The sequence below is a fragment of the Olea europaea genome, chromosome 7 (genome assembly GCF_002742605.1).
Source record: "Olea europaea var. sylvestris chromosome 7, O_europaea_v1, whole genome shotgun sequence".
In the NCBI taxonomy this organism is placed as follows: domain Eukaryota; kingdom Viridiplantae; phylum Streptophyta; class Magnoliopsida; order Lamiales; family Oleaceae; genus Olea; species Olea europaea.
In genome coordinates, this window is record NC_036243.1 from 4,314,366 (window position 1) to 4,336,305 (window position 21,940).

Genomic DNA, 21,940 nt, shown 5'->3' on the forward strand with positions numbered 1-21,940 from the left:
TAATGTCTCAATTTCAGAAGAAATTAATAAGCACAATTACATATAGATGCATAAATGCGTGCACCCACTAAAAGTTTTTCCTTCCTGGTAAACTGATTCCCTGCCTATCATACTTGTCTATAAACAGGGGAAGAGAATATATAACTGATTGTAGTGCAGGTATATAAAGAAGTTAGATAGGAGCTTACTTCAATAGAGATTCTTGAATTCTCAGGTTTAAAATTACTGCATGTCTGGCACTAACTGCATCCTCCTTGGCCTATAACAGAAAATATAAAAATTAAAATTAAAATGCCTCCAAAGTTCAAGATCTAGAAATTCATATAATTACAATTTTTTGCACACATACTTAACTAATACATTCGTCATTCGATATTAATTCGGATCTAGAAGTTATTCGGCTTTTGATATAGATGCATGTATTCTTGTACCAGGTTATGCACTTTTCCCCAGCATAAAAATGATCAAAAATGCATATTAAAGACAAAAGAACATCAAATTCAATCACCTATTGAGAAAAATCTAACCAAATATTGTATGGTTACATAATAACGTATGGATCATTGTTGACAACATTAAACCAAGGCAGAAAACAAGCGAATGTTATAGCATACATGATACAAAGTAGAAAGAAATGTCAACGTTCTTCCAAATCCAAGAATGATCGATACAGCCATCATTAATGAGCACCTGGATTCAGATTATGTTATGACATAAGAAAAGACCGGCATCACGTTCAAAAGAAACAACTAAACTAAGAAACCTCAAAATGTATAATAAGAAAAAATAGTACACGGGATCTTCTTTAACTGAAAATGTCTGCAAAATTCTAGCAACTTCAACCCCAAAGCACATGTACATTATTTTGTTCCAGTACATTCACTCAGAAGTGAAGTACGTTCTAGTTAACACCACAAACTAAAAGAAGTTTGTAAAAGCAATCCCTCCTCATTAGATAGTGTCTTTACTTGCGTGTCTTAAATGGGCCAGTTTTGTAACCACCCTTAGCAGGCTTCCCCCAGGGGGTACATGAGCCACGACCTTGACTATCACTACTCTTACTCCTTCCTCAACCACCACCATGTGGATGATCAACGGGGTTCATACTTCCACAGCCATACCACTCACCGCCGATCTCCGTCCCAACCATCGGCTCTGTCCTGCCTTTCTCAACTTCTTTTTTCTATGCTCCGGGGTTCGATAATATTTCTACTGTTGCCTTGCATCTCGTGTCTATAAGTTTCTTGGCTCCCGATGGCAGTTTTATCTCACAGTGCCTAAACAAAATCAAATTCGTCGACTAAATAAATGAAAGCACCAATCAGTAGAAACACAATAATAAGAGGCATAATTACAGAAGGAATGTAGTATGCACATGAAACTTGAATGTTTTTCTCAATAGGCCGCACCTTGTTATGCCCAATCAAACGAGAAAAACACTGATATTGCAACCTGTGAACCAAAATTTTAATTCTCATCATCATCATAATTCCAAAAGGACATCCTTGCAAAGAGCAAGGTTAAAAAATGCACCTTTTCCACTTACTGCATTGTAAATTTCGCTTCACAAGTCAAATCTCTGATGCGCAAGATGCATCATCTCCTGTTCTACATCGCATTTCATTTTCTTGAGTATGTTACAATATGGGCATAATTTAACTTCCTCAAACGAGCCAAAATCGTTGAAGCATTACATACAGCATCCAGACTGATAAGGAAGAATTACCAACAGATTAATTCTATCCTTGACTGTAACTAATCCTATTGTTGTCAATACTGTTATTTCATCTTTATTCATTCCTGTTTTATAGGTTCACAAGGTTGTACATATTGTATGTATAATGAGAATTATTCCCCTCAATGATTATTAAGGATTGATTCATCTATCATTATATATGGCATGAACAAAGATAAAGTGACAGGCGCATATTAAACTGAATTGATTCATCATTAAAGTACACCAATAACCGGGGAGCAAGCCCCGAGAGGTCATCTGCCCCTAATAGCCATATCTTTGTTTCTTAAACCTGTTTATGGTATCAGAGCTCCAGAAGGCTCTTTTATTTTTTTTTTATTTTTTTTTATTTTTTTGATCCTATGGTTGCTATGTCTTCCTCATCAACACTCCGCTTAACACCATGGTGCACGTGCTCACCATTAAATTGACCTCCAACAATTATTTGCTCTGGAGAAATGAGTTTGTGTCTCTCTTAACCAGTTTAGACCTGTTTGGCTATCTGGACGGCAGCATTGTTGCTCCCTCTCCCATGGTCGACTTCTGATGGCACCAAGAGCCCCAATGCTGAATACACTTCCTGGTAACGCACCGATCAGATGCTACTGAGTTTGATCTACTCATCTCTCACTGAGGAATCTATGAGTGAAGTTCTTGGTACGGATCACTCTCATGAAGCCTGGGTTGTCCTTGAAGCTTCATTCTCTCACTGATCCAAGACTCAGGAACTTCAACTCAAGGATGAGCTCCAGCTTATGCAGCATGAATCTCAAACTGTTGCTAAATTTTCTCAAAAGTTCAAGGGTCTTTGTGACCAGCTGGCTGCCATTGGTCGTACTCTTGACGTCATGGATAAAGTTCATTGGTTTTTAAGAGCGTTGGGTCCCGACTTCAAGATCTTTTCTACCACTATGCTCTCACAGCTTCCGTTACCTTTCTTTGCAGATTTAGTTCAAAAAGCCTTGAGTCATGAGATATTTGAAAGGTCGGTTTCTCCCCAATCCTTGAACTTTGCCTTTTATGTGCAGAACTCTTCCAAATCAAAGGCACACAGGAAGACCAAGCCTAAACCTTCCTCTTCTACTGCTTCTAAGTCCTCCTCATCTCCAGTTGTTTGTCAAATATGCGACATGGAAGGGCATTTGGCCAAACGTTGCTGGACATTTTTGAATCTGAAAAAGAAGCAATCGGTCAGTCTTGCTAAAGCCTTCACTGCTTGTTCAATTCAGGACTCCACTGACTCTGAATAGTTTCCTGGTTCCGACGCTACTTCTCATATGACAAGTGATGTCGACGGTGTGGATATGCCTGTTGCCTACTCTAGTAATGATTGGGTTATGGTTGGAAATGGTCAGTCATTATCAATCACGGATACTGGTTTTGTTAAATCTCTTCTCCCCAATTGTCCTCTTATTTTGCCCAATGTCTTGGTCGTTCCCGGAACTAAGAAAAATCTTCTTTCTATCAGTCAACTCACCAAAGATAATAATTGACATGACCCGTCCCGATCACCCTAATGGATCCGACACGTGTCGTGCGCCGATAGTAGATACCAACGAAGAGCCGGACCTACCACCAAGGCAAACTTGACATGCTTTGACTGTTGTAATTTTATAAAAAAAATTTAGAGTTCCCTCTGAAAAATTGACTAAAACCACCTGAAAATAAAATCAAATATCTCAAACCTGTACATAGAGTTTGAAATAGGGTACACCGACCCCTCAAAATATCAATTATTCAAATACAACACTGGCAATTCGACTTTTGCAAAATTTCTAAGCCACAGTATCCAAAATGCATAATATATATACAAAACATAGCAAGCCTAACACATGGAACTAATTTATGACCAAAGGAGGTGTCTATCCCAAAATATGAACTATTAAACTGAAAAGATAATTCATACAATGCTTGACAATCTATGGCTCAACTTGATAGATCAACTAGCCCAATAGTGCTCAACTCAGCTACTATTGGATAAGAGAAATAATGATAAAAATGTGAGCCTATAACTCAGTGAGTGGTTATTAGTAAAAATAGAAATTTCCATTCAAAAAATCTTTCTGAAAACCGACATATAGCATAAAATTTCTTTTCACAGACATATAAACTAAAATATATATTCTTTAAATTGAATAAACTGAACTCTGTAGTTTAAAATCTGATGATACTATCAAAACTAAAATATACTAGAATCATAAACATCTTTATTCTGTATACTACATTTTTAAAATTTGATAAGTTATGTAATACTGAAACATCACATCAAAAATGTACCCGAAATAACCATACTCGTGAACCGATTAATCTCGATATACATAGCAAGGTTATTCAATTCTGAAATTCTGTAATTCTGGTCGTACGCGCGCAGAGCTATAAAATGGTCATACACTATGGAAACACATTCACAATAGTGCAGAGCGGGTAAAATCACTATACTGATCATACGTTGTGGAAACAAATTCACACCAGCGCAGATTGGGTAAAATAACCACATGAAGTCATACACTGTGGAAACACATTCACACCAGTGCAGACGAGGGTAAAATCACTTGGGGTACTTTCTGGTGGTTTTAAAATAACTTTGAATATACTGAAATATTTAATACTAAAATAACATGCTAACAAAATGATTTACTAAATTGAATTTAACTTTTAAAAACAATTGATTATAAATCAACTTTATTTTGAAAATCGTATTGTCAAATCAACTGTATGAATTAATAAATTTTCTGAGTTAATATGAATCAAATAATACTAATTTTTGAAAAATAAGCTTATTCACTCACATAATACAAGCTGAACCTAAGATAGTCGATAATATATAACAAGATGACTAATCAACCACTATTAAATTAAGAAACTTTAAGAACTACTTGTATAATACTTAACTAAAATTGGTCGATGCTCGAATGAATTTCCCAAATATTCTTTTGATCAATTGGAGCTAATCCCACTTTCTAATCCATTTTCTAATAATTAATTCATCAATAAAACCTTCTTCCCAAGTTTAAAACTAATTTTAGTCTCCAATCTAGTGAAACTAGTAACCACAATTCCACCCATTTAATATACATTTGTTCCATAAAATCAACTCCCAAGTGAAATATTCCATTTATATAATCATTTCCACAATTAATTAATCAAAAATCCCAAAATCGAATTCTAGGGTTTCCCCCAAAAAAATTGACATCTCCTTACCTTAATGTAGATAAAAATTCAAGAATCAATAACTTGAGCTCCAAGTAGCATTCATCTCAAAAAAATTTGAAAATTTCGAGCCAAAATAAAACCCTAGAATTTTAACATAATTCATACTTTATCACTTGAAACAAATGGAAAAATTCAACCCAAGCTTGAAAAAATTAGCCTTACCTCTTTTCTTATTCTTCCCATTTCTTCTTTCCTTCCTTCTTTCCCTTTTTTCTTCCCTTTTCCCCCCTAATTGTTTTCTCACTTTTTCGGTTCAGCTTGTTGCCCGTTTCTCATTGTGTGTGTGTGTGTGTGTGTGATTTTGAGTGAAAAATTGGTCAAATGTTGAATATAAATTCCACTTACTCAAAAATTGCAAGGAAAGTCCTCCAACTCCATTTTTATATCACATTTAATCCTAAACTTCCAAAAATATATAAGTAAATTCCAAACTTTGAAATATATCCAATTTAACCTTCATATTTTGTCAATTGCAAAATAAACCCAAATAAAATAATTTGGTCAATTAAGTCCCAATAAAAATGATTTATTTCATACAAGTCCTCATTTGACTTGATTTTGAAAATTCCACTATTGACTTTGACTAGATAAAATGTGGGTTGTAACAATAACTGTTGTGTTAACATTTCTTCTTCTGGTTTTATCATACAGGATCGAGTCACCAAGGCAACATTGGGAGTCGAAAGATGTGAACATGGCCTGTATGTGTTAGGTCGAGTTTACCGTACTTTCTTCTCGGTCGTTTCTTCTAATAAACCACGTGCTTCAACTCAGCTATGGCATGCTCGTCTTGGTCACCCTAACTTTCGTATTGTTTCTTCTCTTTCCAGATTAGGATCTATTTCTTGTAGTAATAAATTGGAAGACATTGATTCCAAATTATATATTGGCTGCAACCTTGGCAAAAGTCATCGTTTACCATTTTCTCTTAATGACAATTGTTGTGATTTACCTTTTGAACGCTTGCATTGTGATTTATGGGGTCCCTCGCCTATCCCTTCAACTACTGGATATAGATATTATGTTGTGTTTATTGATGATTGCACTCGATTTGGTTGGATTTTTCTTTTAAAGTACAAATCTGATTTTTTCCAAACATTAATCAATTTTCAGTGCTACATTGAAACCCAATTTTCTGTTAAGATAAAGTCTTTTCAATGTGATGGAGGTACTGAATTTACCAACAATCGATTCCATACACATCTCGCTTCTAGTGGTATTCTTCTTCGTCTTTCGTGCCCTTATACTCCTAATCAGAACAGTATTGCTAAACGGAAACACTGACATGTGACTGAAACTGGTCTCGCCCTTATGTTTCATGCGCATGTGCCTGTGTCTTTCGATTGAGGCGTTCTCTACTGCCATGTTTCTCAACTGACTACCATCGCCAAATCTTGGTGGCAAGACTCCTTATGAGCTTCTCTTTGGTAAGCAACCTGTTTACTCTATGCTCCGTACAGTTGGTTATCTTTGCTTTCCTTATTTTCGTGATTATGCCCCCACATAAATTATCCCCTAAATATACTCCATTTGTCTTCCTAGGTTATAGCACCCTTCACAAAGGTTTTCATTGTTTAGATCGAAAGACACATCGAGTTTATATTTCTCGTCATGTGTGATTTCATGAAACCTGTTTTCCTTATGTTGGTGCTAATAGATAATGCACTCCTAACTCAGATTCTTGTACTCAATTTTGTGATAGTCCAGATTGTGGCTCTCCTTTGTCTAGCTGTTTTTCAGATTTGTTATCGTCTCCTTCTACTTCGGACCTTATCTAAGCCTTCTCCATCTCATCAGACGGAGATAGACATTTCTGCACCTGATCCGGTGCCCATTGATTGCCCTCCTCTTCCGTCCATTCTTTCTCTCTCAATACCGGTACCTATTCCAACTGGACACTCGATGCTTACAAGAGGAAAAGTAGGTATTTTCAAATCTAAGGCATACATGCTCAAACACTTGGGCCTTCCTCTCGATTTTTTCAGGCTCTCCTTATCGTTCATGAGCCTCAAGGTTTCAAGTCTGCTATAAAATATCCTGAATGGCTCTAGGCAATGGATGATGAAATACAAGCTTTAAAGATAAATGACACTTGGGATATTGTTCCTCATCCTGCTAATCACAAAGTTGTTGGGTGTAAATGGATTTTTAAAACCAAACTTCATGCTGATGGGCCCATTGAACGACATAAGGCTCGCCTTGTTGCTCAAGGATTTTCTCAGGTACATGGACTTGATTTTGAAGACACCTTTAGTCCCATAGTACATCCTGCTACGGTTCGAATTATTCTCATCCTTGCAACTTTTTCTAGATGGTGTCTTCACCAATTAGATGTGAAAAATGTCTTTCTTCATGGACATCTCTCTGAAGAGGTCTACATAGAACAAACCCTAGCTATATTGATTCACAACTTCCTTGGCATGTTTGTCGTTTGAAGCGAGCTTTGTATGGTCTGAAACAAGCCCCACGTGCTTGGTTTCAGTGTTTCAGCTCCTTTTTGTTACAGCTTGGTTTTCATCTGAGTCAGGCGAACTCATCTTTGTTCATATATCAATCTTCGACTGCCATAATTTATTTATTACTATATGTTGATGATATGGTCATCACTGGCAATAATCCCTCTTTGGTACAGTCCCTCATTACACGATTTTCTCAAGAATTCTCCATGAAAGATTTAGGCACCCTTCACTATTTTCTTGGAGTTGAAGTTCTATCCAATGATCAGGGTATGTTTCTCGGTCAAACAAAATATGCACTTGTTCTTCTACAGCGGGTAGACATGGCTGATGCTAAGCCTATCTCCACTCCATTTGTGGTTGGTCAACATTTGTCTACTGAAGGGAAGCTATTCTCAAATCTAACCCCTTTTCACTCACTTGCCGTGCTCTTCAATATTTGACTATAACTTACCCGATCTATCATTTTCTATGAATTTTATTTGCCAATTCATGCATGCTCTAACTAAAGATCATTTTCGAGCTCTCAAACATATTTTACATTAAGGGCACGATTCACTATGGACTTCAATTAGAACGCAGCCCCTCTCCCGCGTTGCTTGGTTATTTAGATGCGAATTGGGTAGGTGCCCAGACAACCAGTTATGTCATATTTTTTGGATCCAACATAATCTCATGGTGTTCCAAGAAACAAGTCACTGTGTCCCGTTCTAGTGCCGAGGCAAAATATTGAACCCTAGTCATAGCTGCTGTCGAAGTTTCTTGGATTGTTCAGCTACTTCGAGATCTTTGGGTCCAATTGCCTTCAAAACCAAAGATTCTCTGTGACAATCAAAGTGCCATTTTTATGGCTCTCAGTCCGGTTACTCGGCCTCGTTCCAAACATATTGATATTGTTTATCATTTTGTTCGAGAATTAGTTGCAAATGGCAAATTGGATCTTGGTTTCATTCCCTCCGACCTTTAACTGGCGGATTCTCTCACCAAAGGTGTCTCCAAAGCACAATTTCTACTTTTTCGGAACAAGCTTCGCGTTATCCATTCTCACACGCTCATCTTGACGGCGGGGTTATAAGGAAGAATTACCAACAGATTAATTCTATCCTTGACTATAACTAATCCTATTGTTATCAATACTGTCATTTCATCTTTATTCATTCATGTTTTATAGGTTCACACGGCTGTACACATTGTATATATAATGAAAATTATTCCCCACAGTGATTATTGAGGATTCAGCCATATCTTTGTTTCTTAAAGCAGTTTACATACATCATGTATGTAATAGTATTCATGCGCAATCCATGCTACTTCTGAATTTGTAATACACTCTAATGGTTAGCACAACCTATAAGAGACCTTGTTATTATTCTTCATTGCAAAAAATCATTACAAAAGCCCGGACAAACATTTCCTACAGCATTTCTTTGCTATTCACAAGCCTTGAATCATAATGCAAAATTTTACCACTCACTAGTTTTCAAAAGTTGTACCTCTACAATTTCCTTTGTACCTTTTATCTATTTTTTTCTTCATAAATAAAAAAATGAATGCATTTTGACTCATGAAATGCCCCTTTTTTCATTCACACTATTCACATGTTTATGCACATAGTGCACCAAAAATTGCACAAATGCTGCTGCACACTTAGGCTGATATGTCAATAGAAAATTTAAATATGCAAATTGTAACCACGGCAAAACATTAAACATCTTGAAAACCCAAAATCAAGTACTTCATTTCAAAACAATCTAATTTGCGTAAATAAAATAGGGAAATGGAAATTAATAAATTGACAAAATAGTAATCACTTAAAAAAAATTACTGCTTTACAGCTAGAATTAAAAGTCTAAAAGAAAATGACAAAATTTATCAACTGTTTAAAAATTTTGTTTACTTATCTTTAAAAGGATACAAAAACTTCAGAAAATCGATGAAAAATAGAAAACTAAAAATTAAAAGGAGAGATTGAGTTGCAAGTCCCCCATCCTTGGTTGTGTACTGCCAATACATTGCCACTTTACAATGGGAGATCGCACTCTGCTGTCAGAATAAGAGAGCTAGGCACAAGGCCCCCCAGGGCACATCCCAACTGGCAAAGATGAGGGCGCTTCAAGGTTAGCAGATCAAAGGTCGTGAGTTCGATTCCTGGAAGGCTCTTGGAAGGCAGATATTCTTCTGAAAGGCAGGAGCTCTACTGGAAGGCAAGGTGCAAAGATAGGAAACGACTTGCTTGGTACTTTGGCAGATCAGTTGGGGGGCTCTTGAGTACTAATCAGTTTGGGGCACAACTTATGGTTTAATCTGTCTGCAGCTTGAGGGGCCAAGGTGTAAACTCCAGAATTTAATCACTGTAAGGTGGATATCTGGATATCAAAAAAAAAAAAAAATGAGAGAGAGCTAGGCACAAGACTTCATCAATTGTTCTATTCTCAAATATCTAATTCTTTTCAAATTTAGTTTTTGGAATATGACTGTCTTTGAAGAACCACAAACAATACACATTCTAGGCTACATAAATATCGACCCAAAAAGCTTTAGATTGGTAAAGGGAAAGTCCAGAGGGCAAGAATGAGGAATGCATGCTTCTGCCACCTTGAGGTTTATACTCTTAGGTGTGCATATGAGTAAGTTAAGGCATAAGGAAGGAGGAAGGTCACTAAAAGTGTAAGATTTGAGTCTCCTAAAGATCTACAAGCTATAATTATATAAACCTCAGACCCTTTTCAAAACTGCCTGTTTATGCTTCACTCTCCATATTATATTACCTTAGTTGTAACCAATGTCTCTGCTCTAGCACATTCATAATTTCCCTTATTTTCTCCCTTCACTAATAACAGGATTCATCTACGTTCTTCATAAAATTCACCTTTCACTACCCGTTCAACCTGATAGTATCAGTAAGTGTTTTTGCACCTTTACCGATTCCATTACTTTTCTTCAGGTGCAGACGCAGGAATTTTTAGTTAGGGGTGCACAATCAAACTCTGTACAAATCAAATATTTTTTCCTTGATTTTTGAATGATTTATACTCAACACAAGAAAATGCAAATTTACATTTAAAAAATATTTCTTCATTAATATTTTGCTCATCATTTTCATCCATTTGATTTCAAACAATCATCTTATTAATATTTTGCTCATTACAAGAAACTACATATTTATGCTTAAAAATTTTATAGTGTATTTAATATAAACAATTAATTCAAGTGATCGAAAGGAAAAATATATAACCAATATTCAATCAAATAAATACAATTTGTTAAATATAAGTCAAATTGGATATAATCAGTTCAGATACATTCTATGTACAAGAATAAGATAAGAGAAAATGCCAATTTAGGTTCTAATTAATTGAAAATTTGATTGGAAAGTGAAAATTTGTAGTAGATGTAATAATTTGTAGAAAATTATAGACAAATTTTAAAAAAATAGAAGGGTTAAAGTTTTGATAAAAGGTGCAAGGGAGAGTGTAAGATAGAATAAGAGAAAAAAATTCAAATTTATTGTAATTTTGCCCCTATTTGATGGAGGTTAAAATCATATTTTTAGAATATTTTGATAAAAATTATAAAGTTAAGGATTCCATGAAATATATTATTAAAATTAATTGTTGATTTTAATTTAGGTTTCAATCGATACTAAATAAGACTTATTCACAAAAAAATAAAAATAAAATTGGAGGCCATGTGACTCCCCTTGGGTCCACCATGCTTTTCTTCCATCACCAAATTATTCAACTATTCCTATCTCTACATTTTCTCCACAAAATAAAAGAAATTATAACTACATTTTCCACAAATAAATTATCTCCATTATCTCGTCAACCTATTGGGCTTAGTCCGAATCTTCGCAGAGGTCCCCGCAGCTCGCACTAATTTCCCTCCCCATCAGGGACGGATCTTGATATTATGGATCTAGGTTCAGATTCGCATCATACCCAGCAGCATGCAACTCCCAATTTGCGAGCTAGGGTCCATCGTGAACATCTGATTCATCATTGATGAAGAACCTCCCAAAGCCGTTGCTTTGGATACCGCTAAATCAATTGAAACTGCAAGAGAGTCCACCATATCACATGACATTTGACAATGAAAAATTAAAGGAAAAAGCGTTAAGTACCGAGAATATCTTACCGAACTCGTACAGATGCTGACGTGGCGGAACCTGATTTACCTTTTGTTGTGTTTTTTCCATCTTCCAATAATTTCACGCCATATGTTGTTTATTAAAATTTTTTGTACTTGTAGCATAATTGAAAATTAAAGAACTTTATTAACACAATTCGTACACACAGTACTAGGGGTCAACACGATTTGGTTTGGATGGTTTGTTATATTTTTAACCCAAATTATTTCATGTAATGTGGAATTTCTTCAAACCAAACTAAATCATTTTATTTTTCAAACCAAACCATTATTTACGGTTTGATTCGGTTTTAATCTGCAATTTTTCTATCGACATTATAGTAATATGTTTAAAACAAGTTAACATATAAATTTAAACGAGAATCGTTAATGTTAAATGTTAAACTACATTCATATTTATCGAAAATTCAATATATAAACAAAAAGGCAAAAAAATGGTATTAAGTTAGTATCTAGCAACAAGCACTCCACTCAAACTTTTACAATCAATGATATAATAATAAGTACAAGAGTACTAACATCTTATTTGATAAAAATTGGATCAATATACCCTGTTGTAACATATGATTCGACTTCTGTATAATATGAAAATATGAAAATATTTATCAGTCCTTATTAATTATATTAACAAGCAGCTAACAAATAATATGCATAAAAATATCAAAATTGATAATAGAAAACAAATATCACCTTCTATAGTTCCTCCGAGTCATCCAATGCCCCTACCTCGTCCAAATATTGACGAACCACTATAGGTTCATTGTTGCTATGCAACTAATTCTTCGTACATATTAAGGCCTCAACTATCTTTACACTCGATGAACTCCAAAAAGGAGTCAAGAATCCGACCCCTCGTGGAAAATGCCGACTCTAGACGGATCCTGGATATTTGAATTGCTAATACATCTTAGACAATTATGGAGACAATTTATACTTGTGCTCATTCAATTTCCACCATGCTAATATGTCAAATTTGGGATTAGTCAAATCTTCACAATGATCAGACAAATAATTAACGAAATCATTCTTTTCAGATTATCTGTTTTACATAAGTTTAGCTTTGAAAATAGAAGGAATCTGTTTAGAAAGATCGAAACTAGGTTGTGAAGGATTTGGACTACTATTTTGGGTAGTCTTCTTTGATGAAGTTGATGGTGGACTGATCGGAGTTACCATTTCTTCAACTCTTTTTAACAACATTTTTTGCAATTACTACATCGTAAATTAGTTCAAACCCGACTTTAAGAAGTTCCATCTTGCACTTTGGATCACGAACTGTTGCAATGAATAACAATTGATTCAACTTTTCAATATTGCCCCAATACTTATCATATTTTTTTCTGCATACTTATTGTCAAGGATCCCATCAACTTTTTAGCTAATTCATTTAACTCTTCACGAATTTCATATATTTCTTGAAAGAAAGAAATAGAAGTTACATACTTCAAGCTACTAAATCTTGAAGTCATTTTATAGAAAGTCCTCAAGAACCTAACATATACTTCTGCTCGATCCTAATAGACATTTGTTGGTAGTCCATTTATATTTTTTCCGTCGGATCTGTCTTCATTAAAATAATTTGTATAGTTTTCATTGCTTTCCAAACCAACAAATGATTTTTTAAACTTCATAACAACTTGCAACATCAAGTATGTGGAATTTCATCTAGTTGTGACATCCAAACGAAATAAAGTTCAAGACTTGATATTTGGATCCATATCTGAAACATATGATGTAAATATAATTAGTATTTTCAAATGGATATTTAGTAAATATTTAATTTAAAAATATTAACAATGTTTTATTGAAATTAAACTATTAAATGAAATAATATAAGATACTAAAGCATAAAGATCATTGAGAGCGTGAATTGATGGGTGAAATATCAATTGACTATGATTCGGAAACATTATGTGGTCCAAAATTGTTATTTGTTTTCGAAGCCAAAGAAACCAGGGTCCAATTTGGGTCCCCTCACATACAGTATATTCAGAATCCATATAGACCGTCAGATCAAAATCAAACGGGTCGAATTCGCTCTCCTCGCTCACTGCCATTTCCAACTCGATCTTCATGCCATCAAAAGATGGCGTCTTTGGCCCTCACCTCCTCCCTGAACTATTGTTTCCGGCCAATCTCCTCCGCCAGACCTCACATTCCTACTCCGAAATATGTCCCTTTTGTTAAATCTGTCGTTAGAAATAGCAGTAATGACTCTAGGGTCCAAATGTATGTAAATCTCTGGCACAATTAATTAGCTGGTTGGAGTCCATATTCCTTTTCAGGTTAACTACATTAATGCTCATGCTGATAATTGATAAGAATAGCAACATCAGAGGAAGCACCCCGTACATCAGGGGAAATGTACTTACGAATAGCAAAGAAGCAGAGAAAAAGAATAATTCACACATAGCAAAGAAATAGTAAAAAAAATAATTCGGCGACGACAAAGAAACAGAGCATATACATACATTATTCACACATAACATATCCATATAAATTTGAAAAAATAAATAAATAAATAAGGAAGAAGAAGGCTGGCGGAGGGCGGAGGTTGAAAATTGGTCAGCAGGCGTAGGGCAACAGCAAGCACAGCAGGTCACCTTTCCAACTTAGCACTCGAGGTCTGGCAACGCATAAAATAGGGTTTCGTTTGCAATCGTTTGCTAACAGTGTGTGGTTGTGTGCTAGCAGTCGCCAATCAGTGCTTAAGTCTTAATGGGCAGTTCACAAAAGTTTTACCGACCCTCACTGTAGAGGTTGATCCCACGTGAAGAAAAAAAATAATAATAAAGAGATATACGTTGGGGCCCGCACATATGAGTGTTCTGGCAAGGGCTGTTACCTGCAGCAGAGCTCTAATGGGCATGGCTATATGGGCTATTGGATATTTTTAATAGGCCAATTTAATTACAGAGCATATACATACATTATTCACACATAACATATCCATATAAATTTGAAAAAATAAATAAATAAATAAGGAAGAAGAAGGCTGGCGGAGGGCGGAGGTTGAAAATTGGTCAGCAGGCGTAGGGCAACAGCAAGCACAGCAGGTCACCTTTCCAACTTAGCACTCGAGGTCTGGCAACGCATAAAATAGGGTTTCGTTTGCAATCGTTTGCTAACAGTGTGTGGTTGTGTGCTAGCAGTCGCCAATCAGTGCTTAAGTCTTAATGGGCAGTTCACAAAAGTTTTACCGACCCTCACTGTAGAGGTTGATCCCACGTGAAGAAAAAAAATAATAATAAAGAGATATACGTTGGGGCCCGCACATATGAGTGTTCTGGCAAGGGCTGTTACCTGCAGCAGAGCTCTAATGGGCATGGCTATATGGGCTATTGGATATTTTTAATAGGCCAATTTAATTAAAAAAAAAAAGTCCAAAGCAAAAAAAAAAAAAATTTAATTCTAAAAAACTATACTTTAATAAAATTTATATATGAGAATTCATAATTTCATAAAAATATTTTTTTAATTAAAAAAGTGTTGTTCAATTTTTAAAAATTGAAACCTAAATCAAACCATTTTGACACTGTTTGGTTCGGTTTGAGAAAAAAATCGCGGTACACGTGGACCCAAACCAACGAATTTGGTTCGGTTTGCAGTTTCACAAATTTTTTGTGCAATTCTAACACACACATATATGTGCGTAGAGAGAAGAGAGAGGGGGCGGGGGTGTAGAAAGAAATTGGGAATGCGGGTGCAAGAGGGATCGGAGCAGTGTAGAAGAAACTAGACGAGCTCTGCAAAGAGCCATTTTTCTCAATTTTTCTTTGTTAGCGTTAGGGTTTTAGAATCCTTGGATTAATTTAGGTCAATGAAGTTTATAAATTTTTTTCAAATATTCGTCTTTAAAATATTTTTCTTATCCTTTTGCTAGCTAAAATTAAGAATATTAACCAGGATAAGTGAGTAGTGAATTTGGCTCGTCAGGTTCGCCTCGCATAAAGCTCATGGAAATCGTGCTAGTCAACTCGTCGTAATAAGAGAAAATTACAATTTAAAATAAAATCTAAAATTTGCAAGATGAGCCACACTTCGATAAAATGAACCGACTCATGTAGTTGACCGAATCGAGTCCAAGGTTGAATTGAGCTACTCCACTCGACTTATTTAAAAACACCTCCAATGGTAGTGTAAAATTCATTGTAAATTGATATTTTTAAAATCACTTTTGCACCTTCATTTAGATCTCGATGAATCTAAATCCAAATTTTACCTTTGTTGAAAAATATAATTTATATCTCCTTTGTATCTCTCGATTGAAGAGATTTTCGACTACTTTAACGATCTAAATCTTTATTTTTCAGCATCTTAGAGATGCTCTAACAACAGGACTAAAACTGACCAATTCGAATTAGTGATATTCACAAGAAATCAAAAGAGCAGTAATTTTGTAAAGCCTAATAGACATAATAGTGTAAGAATTTTGGAGCCCATTATTCAATGCTTATGGGCTTTACGCAAAATTGCTCCAATCCCAAACAAAAATTCATATGGCTTTAAGCCCACTACTTTGACACATCTACAACAGCTCATCGTCTGGTCTTTACCACACGTCTAAAAAGTAGCAAAAGAATTATGAATCAATGAGCACAGCTTTTGTTTTGTATTGAAAGATGTGTGGTTAAAAATGAATTTTAGAAAATCTGTAGCAAATAGGGACTAACAAAGACTTGTCACACCAGACCTCACGAAAAGGCTCGAACATAACAACTTCTGCAAATTGAAGAAGAAACAATACCAAAACAGCCCTCTAACATTTACACCTAAATATTCCAATCTAACTCGAATATCTAGAGTCGAATCAGCCATCCCACCACTCTTTGTGCCCGATTAGATTAATCAACTCTCTTATCCAAGTTCAATTTCATAATTGAGCACCAATACTAAGTTGAATATTTCGTAGGAGATAGAACACCAACAATATACAATGTTGGCTGGTTATTATAGGATAAGACTTCAAAAATCAAACATTATATAGGAAGTGCTTATGAATATTTTGAAATGTGAATAAAAAATGATTTGAGTGTTTATAAACACGAGTCAAACCTCAAAATTTATAAACAAAAGATAGTAAGGAGGTTGTGGAAACATTGCTCGTTAGCATGGAAGTAAATTATGAGAACTTTATATTAGATAAATTTGTGATCATTTTATAGTTAATTAATTCATAATCATTCTTAAAGATAATGGCGAGACAAATTATAAGCAAGATTCATTCATGTAAGTAACTCCCCTTTTTGTACTTGTATCTCACATGCATGTTGGCAAATTAATTGCACTTTACTCCATAATTATTTCGCGTGAGATCTATTCTAAAATAGGGTTCTCTAATTATCCAACAAAGAAATAAATGAATTTACAATTTATCTGAAAATCTCATTGTTAGTTACATTGCTGATTTCCACAATTCAAGAGCCAAACTTTGCTAAATTTCTTCACTTCTAATTTGGTAAATTTTGAGTACAAAAATTTTTCACCACTATAGCAAGGTCATATGCTGCCTATGTCCAAGGTCGACATTGTTGATCATCACAAGCTAGTTCAAACTGTAGGATAATTTATTACTTTAAATCACCTAATCTTCATGTTGGATCATCAAGAAATACATGAATTATAGCTGAAGCGTACCTGAATCAGACATAGTTAATGCAATGATTGAATTTGGCGATTTTGTCTTCCAAATCTACACACAGTCTCCTTTTTCTCTCTGTGATGGGATGCAGAGGAGAATGAATAATACATACGTGTGATTTGGGAATCATAACCGTATTTATATACCGACGCCCTTTGACCTAATTTGACCCATCATGGAATTAGGGACCTAGGCCCGGTTTCTACACATTTATAAACTCATACTTTAATTGGATGCATAACGGCCCAAAATCGAATCCTTATTGGATCACTTTTAACTGGGCTTAACTGAATTTGATAGTCTTTAATTTAACACACAATTATTCACATATATAAGCCCATCTATTGATTAAAAATCCTTACAGTCTCCCACTTGGACTATATGTGTCACTTTATAATTGTGCATTAAACATAACCTTATAAGTATTCAGAATTTTGCTATCATTATTGAATGCATCCCCAAACAATCCCATCCATCAATCATATCAACATAGGATCAAAGTGTCTTTCACTACTTTCATGTAACTAAACCCATCAATGGTCACGTATATAGATATAACCGAATAACATGGATCAAGCATAGAAATTACATGTGATGTAATCTGTAACATGCATATTTCCAACTGGTCCATCTTAATACCTTAGTGAGATCATTTTAAACAAATTCAGAGATAATAAACCAAATAACTTTATAACCGAAAATAACTTTAACCTTAAACTGTATTCAAAATAACAGTACATGTGCTCAATATGAAAAGCAAAAAATACAAACTCTCATAGAAACTAAATATTCTCAAGAGGCAATATACCTATATGAGCAGTGTGCTCATGAAAGACTTTGGGTATCAATCCCTTAGTAAGTGGATCCGCAATCATGGAATTTGTTCCAATGTGCTCTATTAACACATGTCCACTCTGAACTCTTTTTTTAACAGTCAGGAACTTGATCTCTATATATTTTGACTTTGTCGAGCTCCTGTTGTTATTGGAATATAGTACTGCTGATTTATTGTTACAAAATATATTAAGCGGTCTTTCTATATTGTCCACAATGCACAGCCCAGTAACAAAGTTACACAGCCATATTCCATGATTGAAGCATCATAACACGCTATAAACTCTGCTGCCATAGTGGAAGTAGCTATGAGTGTCTGCTTAGTACTCTTCCAAGAAATAGCACCTCTAGCAAGAACGTAAATATAGCTTGAAGTGGATTTCTTACTATCTTGTCATCCCGTGAAATCGGAATCGAAATAACCGACGATCTCTAGCTGATCCGATCTCCTGTATGTGAGCATGTAGTCTTTTGTCCTTTGTAAGTACCATATGACCCGTTTGGCTACTTTCCAATTATCCATTCCCGGCTTACTTAAATATCTCTCTAGCATCCCAACAATGTACGCTATATTCAGACGCGTGCAAACCTGAGTATACATCAGACTCCCTATAGCTGAGGAATAAGTAATCTTCTGAATTTGTCATTTTTAGGGCACTGACTTAATCTGAACTTGTCTCCTTTAGCTACAGAGGGTCACCTGGTTTACAATCTTGCATGTCATATCTTTTAAGAACCTTTTCAATATAGCTCTTTTGTGATAATCCAAGAATACTCAGAGAAAGATCTTGGTGTATCTGAATTCCTAATACAAAAGAGGCGTCACCAAGATCTTTCATCTTAAAGTTCTTTGCTAGAAATCTCTTGGTTTCGTGCAATAAGCATATATCGACATATAAAACCAGAAAAATATACTTGCTCCCACTGAACTTATGGTATATACAATCATCGACCAAATTCATCTCAAAACCAAATGAGATGATCACTTGATGAAACTTGTAATACCATTGACAAACCATTTGCTTTGCATCATCTGATACAAAGTTTTCTGGTTGTATGATATAAATTGTTTCATCAATGTCACCATTGACAAACGCTGTCTTAACATCCATCTGATGTAACTCAAGATCGAAATGCGTTACCAATGCTATTATAGTCCTAAAAGAGTTTTCAAAGAAACCGGAGAGGAAGACTCTTTATAATCGATGCCTTCTTTCTGTGTAAAACCCTTTACGACAAGACGAGCCTTGTACCTCTGTACATCGTCTTTCGAATCCCTCTTGGTCTTAAATATCCTTTTGCAACCAATGGGTTTTGCGCCTTCAGGCAATGAAACGAGGTCCTATACGTCTTTGTCCTTCATCGACTTTATCACTTCATTCATGGCATCGAGCCACTTTTGAGAGTTAGAACTTTACATGGCTTGACGAAAGTTGATTGGATCATTTTCCACCATTCCAATGTCAATTTCATGTTCTTGGAGAAATACAATGCAATCATCCGAAACCGCACTTCTCCTCTCTTTAGTGGATCTTCTTAATGGCATTGGTTCTTGAGGCTGAAGAGTTTATTCTTCTAGAACAATTTGTTGATATTGAGAAAGAGGTATGACATTGTCTTGATCCATAGTTACTTCTTGAACAATATCAGGTCTAGAAACCTGATCATTGTCAATGGAAATTAGAGGAATTTCAACATATTCCTCCTCAAAGACAAAGCATGTAATCCTTTCTCCTCTCGCAAACTCAACATTCTCAAAGAACCAAGCATTTTCTGTCTCGAAAATTGCTTTAGTTGTGGGATCATAAAACTTGTAACCCTCGGATCTTTCAGAATATCCAATAAAATAGCAACTGATTGTCCTTGCATTCAGTTTCTTTTCATTTGGCTTATAGGGCCTTGCCTCAGCTGGACACCCCCAAATGTGTATATGCTTCAAACTAGGCTTCTTGCCTTTCCAAAGCTCATATGGGGTTTTATCAGTGGCCTTAGTTGGAACTCTATTGAGTATATAAGCTGCGGTCTTTAATGCTTCACCCCAGAGAGATTCTAGTAAGGTAAAATGATTAATCATACTCCTCACCACGTCCATAAGCGTTCTGTTGTTTCGTCTCTCAGCAACACCATTCACAGTGGGCAAACCCGGTATAGTATACTATGGGATGATACCGCATTCCTCTAGAAATTCAGCAAATAGTTCTGGACGCTGTTCACCTGAACCGTCATATCCGCCACAATATTCACCCCCACTGTCAGATTTGACACTTTTAATCCTTTTGTCGAGTTGGTTCTCAACTTCGACTTTATAGTTTGTGAACACATCCAGTGACTATGATTTTTCATGAATGAAATATATGTAGCCATATCTTGAAAATTCGTCTATGAATGTTATAAAATATTGTTAACCATTCCAAGAACCCGTGGGGAATGGTCCACAAATATCCGTATGTATAAGTTCTAAGACATCCGAAGTCCTATTGGCTTGAAATCTCCTTTTATTGATTTGTTTTCCCTTTATATAGTTAACACACAAATCATAATATGTAAATTCAAGAGGGTTGAGAATCCCGTCAGACACAAGTCTCTCAATTCTCCTTTTGAAGATGTGACCTAATCTCTTGTGTCACAACGAGGCACAATTCTCACCGATTAATTTTCGCTTTACACCTGGAGTACTCACATGCAAGGATTCATTATAAGAACCAATTGTATCAATTGAATAAAAATTATCATAACTGATAAAGAACCGGAACTAACCAATTTTGAATCATGAAACAGACTAAATTTTTCATTTCCAAATGAACAAGTATAACCAAATTTGTCCAAAACAAAAATAGAAATCAAATTCCGTCTAAAAGATGGGACAATAAATGTCTCAACAAGATCCAAATAAAATCCAATCTTTAACAATAATCTAAATTTTCTTATTGCCTCTACTTCTACCTTCTTGTCGTCGCCAGTATAGATGTATCTTTCACCATCACTTGGTTTACGGCAACTCAGGCAACCCTACATAGACATACTAATGTAAGTTGCTGCACCATAATCTATCCACATATAGTAATGGCAATTTACCCTGCCCCGCCCTGGTGGGGCCCAGTCTCGATAGGTTGGCGAGACGGGGCATCCCCGTCCCGTGATTTTTTTTTTATGAAAAGGTTAGGGTTCAACTTGCTTCAAATAGAAGGATGTGACCTATTTTCTAGTATCCTCAATTGTACAAGTCTTATCAAACTTAACTAATTTATATATACCATTCTGCTACTTTGTCAAATTGATATTATATGATAAAAACAAATATAAAAAGATATAATATGTTCAACTGAACAAATTTTAAACTCTATATATTGTAATAAATTAAAGTGTGTAGAGTTACAACTTTTGTGACAATATCAAAGGAAAAAACACAAAAAATCTTGTTCATCTTAATAATCAATGTCGTGTACCAATAGTGACCATTATATTTAAGATTTGTAGTGTTTATTTTGGATATTAACTTTGTCAACTTGAATATTATTTATATTTTATTGAATTCGACATTTGGAAAAAAAAGGTGGGGCAGGAAACGGGACAAGCCCCCTACCGATGGGGCACGGGTGGGAAAAACTGGACGGGGCGTCCCAACCCGCCCCGTTGCCATCACTAACCATGTATGTCTAGGTACCGAAGTTTGATTAACCTCAGAACAAACCAAATGAAGAAGAATATTTTTTCTTTACACGTCATGCGTGATAATTGATGCAATTCTTCTTCTTATGACCTGCATGTCCACAGAAGAAACTACCACCTTTAGTTGGTTTCGTATGCTGTTTCTTTTGTGGTGCTGTACCCGCAGTTTCCTTATTAATCTTCTTTTTTTTGTTCCTTTTGTCATTAGAGGTGATGGCTAAATGAGCATTTTCTGTCTTCTCA

The 21,940-nt window shown here is 35.3% G+C and overlaps 1 pseudogene; it reads right to left on the reverse strand.

Annotated features, from left to right (window-relative positions):
• Positions 1–730: 730 nt before the first annotated feature.
• LOC111396727 lies at positions 731–11,406 on the reverse strand (annotated as a pseudogene).
• Positions 11,407–21,940: the final 10,534 nt, after the last annotated feature.